This window comes from Schistocerca gregaria, chromosome 6, assembly GCF_023897955.1.
Source record: "Schistocerca gregaria isolate iqSchGreg1 chromosome 6, iqSchGreg1.2, whole genome shotgun sequence".
In the NCBI taxonomy this organism is placed as follows: domain Eukaryota; kingdom Metazoa; phylum Arthropoda; class Insecta; order Orthoptera; family Acrididae; genus Schistocerca; species Schistocerca gregaria.
Window position 1 is genome coordinate 139,060,806 of NC_064925.1, and position 9,273 is coordinate 139,070,078.

The following is a 9,273-nucleotide window of genomic DNA, read 5'->3' on the forward strand; positions in this document are numbered from 1 at the left end:
TAATTATTTGAGAGGCCTAAAATTGATTGATATTCACCACTAATTGACAGATGTGTGTGGGCAGTCATGCATGGATGTCAAAAACATTTGCAAGGGAGTCTACATCTGGCTGCACTAAAATTCACGGCATAGAAAGGAGCAGTAGGCAGTGAATTTCCAACAAGAGAAGGTTGAGGAAATCAAGCATGAAGATCAGAGGATCATCCTGAATTCTCTCCACATTTTAGTTTCCAACATGTACCGAAGCACCATCCACAAGATTTTAATGCAAAAGTTGCAATATTGGAAGGTGAAACAAGTTGGGTGCCATGTATGCTGACAGAAGACTGCTAACGGCAGTGAGTTGATTCTTCCTGTGAATTTCTTCACCATTATGCAGACAAAAAGGACAACTTCTTAGATTCAGTTGTCACAGTCATCAAAACCAGGGTGTTCTACTTTACATCTGAGGCAGAACAACAGCCATGTGAGTGGTGCTGTGGCTCTTCATCCAAGCTGCAAAAATTCAGACAAACACAGTCTGCCAGTGAAATCACAGCAACTGTGTTTTGGGACCAGAAGGGGGTACAGTTGGCTAGCTTTCTGCCTGCAGGGACAACAGTAAATGATGACAGGTGCTGTGAAACACTGAGAAAACTCAGAAGGGCAATACAGAATTGGAGAAGAGGAGTGATGAGCAAGGGCATAAGCATTCTCTACAACAGCCAAAATGGCAATAATGTAGAAAAAAACAAGTATTCTTCTGCCTATTACAGAAAATAAATGGTTGTTTGTGCATATAAAATACAGGAGCTCTTACATTTGGGATTGACCTCATAATAAAAGTACTGTAAGCATGTTCATATAAATTGGTCATGAACCAGAATAACACTTGAGACACAAGCATTCACTGATGATAATGTTATGAATTGAAACAAAGGAGAATTAGTGGTAAGAACTACTGAAAACCATCTCTTGGACCATAGAGCTCTAACCATGAAGATTCATACAGGCCAAAAAATAGTTATGCATAGTGACTTACTCACTTATGAAATAAAAATTGACCATAATAAGTGTAAGGAGGGCTTCTAACATTTGGAGTGGATGCAGATTTGCAAATCAGATATTAATGGAAAGTGGGGCCAAACATTTAGGACATGAAACCAAATTTTAATTGAGCATTTCCTGTAGTAAAACAACCAAAGAAATCAGATTATACAAATAATCTTAAAATCCCTTAAGAAATCCACAAACTGACGGAAAATATATAAGACCTATAGGTGCTGTATAGGGAAACCAAATTGCTTTGTTTCCTAAAAGAGTACAAAAGCAGCAGAAAAACATTCACGGAACCCCTGAAGTCTGTAAAAGCATGTTATTATGCTGAACAGATCAGCAAATCCAAAGCTGATAGTAAAACACCCAAAAGAGAATATCCAAGTTTCAATAATACAGCACTAGGAAAAAATGGAATGTTGGTGAGTGAGCCCTTAATAGAATATTTTATTAAGCCATACAGAGAAGAAATTGATGAATTAATACCAGAAATAAACTCAGTTAAAATGAGATATTCCTTTTCCTAGGGAGTGTAACGCAATGTGAGGTAATGAACTCAAAAACATATTGGGGCTGGAATGTCATATCAAATACATTACTCGAAGAATGTGTAAATTAATTGCTAAAATCACTAACACAATTTAATAAGCAGTTCAACCAGCAGGGGACTTTTCCTTGACATTTGAAAAATCACAGACATATGGCCAGTGTATAAAAAGGGACCAACTGCTGACATAAATACTTACAGTTCTAGATTTGTCTAGGGCCTTTGATTTTGTTAATCAAGCAATACTTTTATCCAAAATAAAAATATACATGTAAAAGAAGACTCACACTAAATTTCTTAAGTTCTTAACTCTGAGACAGAAGACATTGGGCCAGAGTGTATTATAGGAACAAAGGTAAGATCCTAACAGTAAAATCAGAATAGAAGACTCTCAGGTGTAGTGTCCCACAGGGAAGTATTCTAGAGACATTTTTGTTCCTGTGATGTACACTCATGTTCAGAAAGAATAGAACACCTTGAACAACTAGAGACAGGCGTTGTTATTCACAGGGAAAGTCCATTATATTGTTCTACAGAGATGATTAGCATTTCAGTCAACTCAGTTAGGCATGTGTCCTGTTGCCCAGTAGGCACAAGGTCCTCTATGGACACTGGTAACCTGTTCCATGCATGAAGAAATTGGCGTAAATAAGGCATGAATGGTGTCCTGTGATATACCCATCCATGCTGCATTCAACTGGTTACAAAGTTCGTGTGTGGTGATTAGCATTGGGTCACCCATCGTTTCACTGTATCCCAAACATTTTTGATTGACAACAATGTCTGGTGATCTGGTAGGCCAGGGCAAGCAAAAGGCTGATATCCTGTGACACGAAGAAGGCATGTGTTCATGCAGCAACATATGATCGTGAATTGTCTTGCTGAAAAACGACGTCTGGGGTGTTGCGCAGAAAGGGTATGGCTAAGGGTCACAGGATGTCACACACTTAGGTCACTCTAGTCGCAATGCCCTGGAAAAGCATCAGCTGTGATTTGTGGTTGTACCCAGTAGCACCACACACCATAAGGCCTTGAGTTATTGCTGTATGTCTTGTGCACATGCAGTCACTGTGATTCACCCCACTGCCTGCAGCAAATGAAAATGTGTCCATCATTTTTAAACAAACAGAACCTGGATTCGTCCAAAAACACTATCTGATGTCATTCCTGCCCTAGTGACATTGTTGCATACACCACTGCACACTCGTCAAATGTAGGCAGAGAAGCGGACACCGTGTATGTAAACCATGCCATAATAAACTGCAACAGACTGTCATCCCTGAAAGTGTACAATGTGTTACACTGTTCTACTGTTGTACCAGATCTGAGGAGGACACAGATATGTCCTGCAATGCCATTCAGATGATGTGTTGATGTTCTCGGGGGATGGTCTGTGTGGTGTGACCCGATGCAGCTTTGTCATGTTCTACAGCTTCTGTGAACCATTCTGTATACACTCATTGCACTGCCTGAACAGTTCATCCCACATGAGTAGCAGTTTCCCGGATGGATGTGTAAAATTCTTTCATGTCAATAGAGTGCCTTCTTTCAAACTCACTGATTTGATGGTTCGGTTGGTGCATACGTCTGCGAGGCATCCTGCACGTCTGCTTAAGTCACACTGATTAATTACCTTCAGTTGACAGCAAGAATGACAGCCACAGACACATTTTGCTGGTAAATGGTGTTGCCCACTCTGGAATTGTTCAAATTCTAATCATTTCTGCAGAACATACTAATGTACATGCCTTGTGAGTATGAACATCCTATCTCTCGTCATTCAAGGTGTTCTGTTTTTATTTTTTTACTTATTTTTTATTCCCCCCCCCCCCTGAAATTGAGTGTATTAATGTCATAACAGAGCCACAAAACTCAATGCTAGTGGGCTATGATGATGATGCATCATTGGTTAGTTTCTGCTGCACTGCTCCTCAACATCACAAAACAATAGAGATGACTCTGATGTGATCATAGAAAACCTAATTGACTCTGATGTGATCATAGAAAACCTAATTGTGAATTAGCTTACTCTGGATAAAGAGAAGACTGTTGTGGTGAAGTTCTTGTTAAATCATAACCAGTCTCAAGTGGGTGTAAATACTGAATCGCTGGCTATGGATAAAACCTCTGACAAACATAAACTTTTAGTCATGGTGATTGAAGAAAATCTTATGTAGAAAGAACATATCAGCTACACTTGTAAAAAGATTAGCTGCAGCATTTACTTATTAAAGCTCCTCACAAATATGAAATTTCTTTCTGTCCTTAAAAAAAATGTACTATGGATTAATCTAACCACATCTGCACTATATGATTAAAATTTGGGGTGGCACATCCACAGTCTACATAGATGGAATAGAGCAATTGGAATAACTGCTAATATAATCAAATGCCAGTACTTTTGTCACCGCTTCATCAAGTTTCATTTACTGACTTTGTACTCTTTTCATCTTATAGACTGACACCACATTGTCTGCTATAATTATCGACTGGACCATGTACCAAACCATCAGGTCTCCTGTGATGTGCCCTTTTGAGACTGAATTATGTAGTTTTAGTAATTACCTCATTTCTGTGGTAGTATGCTTCCAGACCAGGCTCTACCTTGGAGCCAAGGTAGCCACAGCTAGGATTTTGATGGCAGTAATCATGGGGTCAACAAACCTGCTTGGTCTAGACCAGTGATCAGCAAACTCATTAGTCAACAGTACAATGACTGACATTTCTTTTGAGAGCAAAAATTTTTAAACTTAAGCTAAGTAGGTAGATACAATGAATTAGATAATTCCTAAATTGTCCTTTGCTAAAAACATCCTTATCTGATCGATGTACTTTCATTTAGGTCTACCTCTTCTAAGTCTCCCATCCACACTCATATTGTATACTAGATTTTGTTGTTATGTTTATAACTGCCAGGAATAAAAATTAATATACATACATATTTTATTAAACACAAAAATGTTATTTGTTTGGGCTGTGTTAATTTGCTGGTTATCAGTACCATAGCATAACTGTCTCCACAGAAAACCCAGAACATGCACTCACTCCGACAATGTGCTATTCCTGTTGTGCAGTGGTCTTAGCATGGTATGACATATGTAACTCACTCTTTGAAGTCTTTTGTACTTATTCACCGTCTGTGTGTGGTTTTCCTCTCTTATCAATCTCTTGACCAAGTACAAAACTTACAATATTAACATTGTTGGAAGGCTGCTTCTGGTAATTCAATACAGAACTTAATTTTTCTTCATCTTCTGAGGCTCCTCAACAGCTTTCTTCACTGCATCACAGGGAGGTTATGTAGTACTAAGTGACAGATTTTTAGGTGTAATGTCTATTCCCAAATTACTTCTTGTTATCAGCCAAATTTTCCTGACAAATAAAACAGTTCAGAAGTCCATTTAAGTTCTGAATAGACATGAAAGTCTCTCTCAGTTCAACTTTAAATTCATGTTTTTCATCTTCCATTCTCCTTTACTTCTTCTTTGTAGCCATGTCAAACAGGGCACCTAAAAAATGTTTCATTTTATAATCAAATGGCTCTGAGCATTATGGGACTTAACATTTGAGGTCATCAGTCCCCTGGAACTTAGAACTACTTAAACCTAACTAACCAAGGGACATCATACACATCCATGGCTGAGGCAGGATTCGAACCTGCGACCGTAGCGGTCGTGTGGTTCCAGACTGAAGCGCCTAGAACCACTTGGCCACACCGGCCGCCCATTTTATAATAATAAAGACACCAAGAAAGTATAATTTTGCTTCGTAAACTGTTGACAAAAATACCTGTAGGATTTGGAGCTGTTTAGAAAAATTCAGGCAATTTTGTGCTTTCAGTAGATACTTTTATTGCCCTCATGCTATCTGATGATGATGATGATGATGATATTTGATTTGTGGGCTGCTGAACTGTGGTTATCAGCACCCGTAAAAATTTCCAATCTTTTAACAGCCCAGTAATGCCACTGGTTCTTCATGATGATGAAACAACGAGGACAACACAAACACCCAGCGCCGTGCAGAGAAAATCCCCAACCCGGCTGGAAATCGAAGCTCCTGTGCATACAGGCTGTTTGAAACTTTGTGGCCCCTAAATGCACAGAACAGCAGTGAGTAGAGAGAAAGTGCCATATTTGGCAGAACCTTGGACAGCAGGCAAAGTGCTTCAGACAGAGGCAGGTGAAGTTGCCAACCACAAGGCTGCGGATTTTTTAATACAATTTTGGCCTTTCCTACAGGGACACTGTTATACTACATGTGACAGTTCCGAATCTAATCTTTGATTATGGTTAATCAACATCTCAGAAGAAGTTGTTTCTTGTGCAGACAATGTGTTTTCAACATTTCAACATTTCACTTTGATTGGATGATATTCCAGCACATCTAGTTGAAATTTCATTTTGTTTAATTTTGAATTGTTCACCACTTGCAGCAAACAGATCTTGTAAGATGCTGGTGGTTGGATTAACTTTCTCATTCTCAGCATTTGATTCAGTTTTGCAAGCTGAGGCTTCAGTGTTCTCAATGTCAGCATTAGCGAATTCGCTGTCACCAGCGTTTGATTCTCTCTCATCCCATGTTTCAGTTTCCATTTTTGTAGGTTTCCTTATTTTTACCTTAATATAAAAGGCGATTGAATTTAAATCATGTCTGCATACAAATGACAATATTCCTGAAATGAACTTTCCAGAAAGACGACATTAGCATTCTGAAACAACTGAGTATTGGTGCACCATTCTGTGCACACGCATTGTAAAATCAACCATCTTGTGCAAACCAACTTCACTATTGTTGAAACGTATGACTACAAAAATTTTAAAATAATTGAATATCCAATAAGACTGGACAATGAATGATAATTGGTAATAAATGTATTAATTAGATTTGTTCATCGGGTTCTACTCTACACATAGGCAAAGGAGTATAAACAATATTGCCCTTACCTGTCGTGTTATTTTGTAATGTAGATCACTGCCCACAATTTCTTTGAAAAACTTGTCTGCACATGTAAGTAGCTTGTAATTCTCATTACATTAATTCCTTTTCACAATTATACTGTTTTTCTTTTAATTTTTGTCTATTGTTTATAGTTTTCATGGTTCCTCAAACAGACACAAAAAATCTGCAACATTGTAATGACAATACAATTTTATACACAAATGAACATCAAATACTTGTCCTGTAACTGTGTCACCAGTGTAATGTATCCCTCTGTTACGTGGCAGCATGTCCTGTAAAGATTACATGTTTGAAATTTAAATTGCTGATGAAGGAGGGACACATCGTATAGCTGACAAGAAAAGTAAAGTGTTTTGCTGTTTATTCAGTGCTGTCATGCAAGTTGATCTTCATTGTCATAAGATACCTTTTCTAGTTGGAAGTTGAGATTATCATAGCCAGAGCCTGTAGTTGGAAATGAGTAAGCTTGTTGATGCCAGACCGTGCAGCTGCTATTGTTAAAGCAAAAAGTCAACTTTGCATGAAAATAACAATTATGATCAGACTTAGTTAAAATTATGAACATTAGGCCTGAATGATATATCTGCAATTTGGAAACAATAGCACACTTACTGCATACGATCACTGAGTCACCAAACCAACCACTTCCAACTAATTAAACAGGCTGAAAAATGTATAGAAGATTTTTAATTAGTTGACTGAACTTCTACTAAAGAAAACATAATGAACTGTAAATATATCTTTATTACTTCATTTTAAAAGTCATGATGCATGACATTCCTATGTAGTATCTTGAAAAGGAGAAATAATAATGGTGGATTTTACATTGTTTTCACATTTTTCAAAACATTAGAAAAACGAAATTCCAACAGATCATAGAATACACAAAAGAGGTAAACTTTTTGCAGTATAAGTCTTTGACAGTGAGTCATAATAATTTGCTACAGACTCATTCTCAAGTACTGCTTGAGTGTTTTGGCTCTTCACCAGACTGGATTAAAGTAAGAAATCGAGTAATTCATTCAGAGGCATGCCGATGAGTTTGATCACCTTATGAGTATTACAAAGGTACTTTGTCATCTCAAATGGGAATTCACTGAGGGAAGACTATAGAAAAAATTTTGGGAACTGCATTTGCAGCTGACTTCACAACAATTCTACTGCCACCAGTACACATTTTGCGTAAGGACTGGAGGACCCTAGGGCTCATATGGAAACATATATACAGTTGCTTTTCCTTTGCTCAGTTTGGGAGAGGAACAAGAAAGGAAATGATTAGTAGTGGCTCAAGATACCCTCCACCATGGTGTCTTGTGGAGTACGTATGTAGAATGGCATCATTATTGTGATTAACAATGAACTGCATTTCTGCACTGTCCCAGATGGCCATTGTCAGTGAGTATAGCAGCACCTTGGAGAAGGGTCTCATTTCTAATGTTTAGGAGAGGCACTGTTACTCCTGGTGGCATTGTGTAGGGTTCATTGGGTATAACTTCAGGTTACAGCTGGTAGCGATTGAGGGAACTCTGTTGGAACAACAGTCTGTGACATAAATCCTGCATGACCTCCCATGTGATGGTATCATAGTGTCATTTTTCATCAGGGCAACGCTCATCCACACATGGCACGTGTCTGTATGAACTGTCTGCATGATGTTGAGGTATTCACATTGCCTGCAAGATCCCCAGGTCTATTCCTGATGTTTGGGACAAGCTTGAATGCCAGTTCTGTTCTAGTGTCTTATCAAGGAGGAGTTTAACAATTGTGGACCTGGTTTCCTCTAGAGAGGTTCCAGTGGCTTTATGACTTGTTCCCCAACTGAGTCAGTGTATACATCAAGGCCACACATGGTGTAAATTAACACAGGTAAGTGAGCTCATACAGCCATGTTCTTTGTAAATTTGACTCATTTATTTTCCCAGTGTAATAACATCACATATTGATACCATTTCAAACCATCAACCATCAAGTTTCATTACAATAGCTAACTAGAAGATTTTAAGAAAGAAGAAATGTGGCATCTATTTCAAATTTTGATGTTGTAATCTCTGTCTCTCTCTCTCTCTGTGCATGTGTGTGTGTGTGTGTGTGTGTGTGTGTTGTGTGCGATGAGAAAGGGGGGGGGGGGGTACATGGGTGCATGAAAGTGTTTACTCTCTTCCATTGTACCTATGTACATGGGTATACCCAGCTAGGGGCAGGGGGGGGCAGCTGCCCCCCCCCCCCCCCCTTGTAGATATTCGCAGTTTTTCACTAGTTAACTGTTTTATTTAATTAAAATGTTGCATGTTTTCTCGGATTGTACAAGTGCATTCTTGTATTTAAAATGTTTATTAAAAGCAGTTTTTCACTGGTTTACTGTTTTATTTAATAAAACGTGCTGTATGTTGTCTCGAGCCCTTGTTTCCTGAGACTAGTATGACCTGCCCCCCCCCCCCCCCCCCCCCCCTCCGCGGTTCAGATCCTGGGTACATCCTTGTGTATGTATGTATTGTTTGGCATAAAGCTGTATTCATTGACGAATCACCAGCATTTCAATAAAATTATTGTACAGGAGACATGTCAAACAACAATAAATTTTCTAGTCTAGTTTTCACTATAGAATTTTCCTTTGGTAAAATGAATATTACCTCAGTCATACGCAAATATCTGCATGTTATAATTGCGAGAAACCTAAATTGGGCTGAACAGATTAAATTTGTAGTGAACAAGCACAACAAATCTTTACA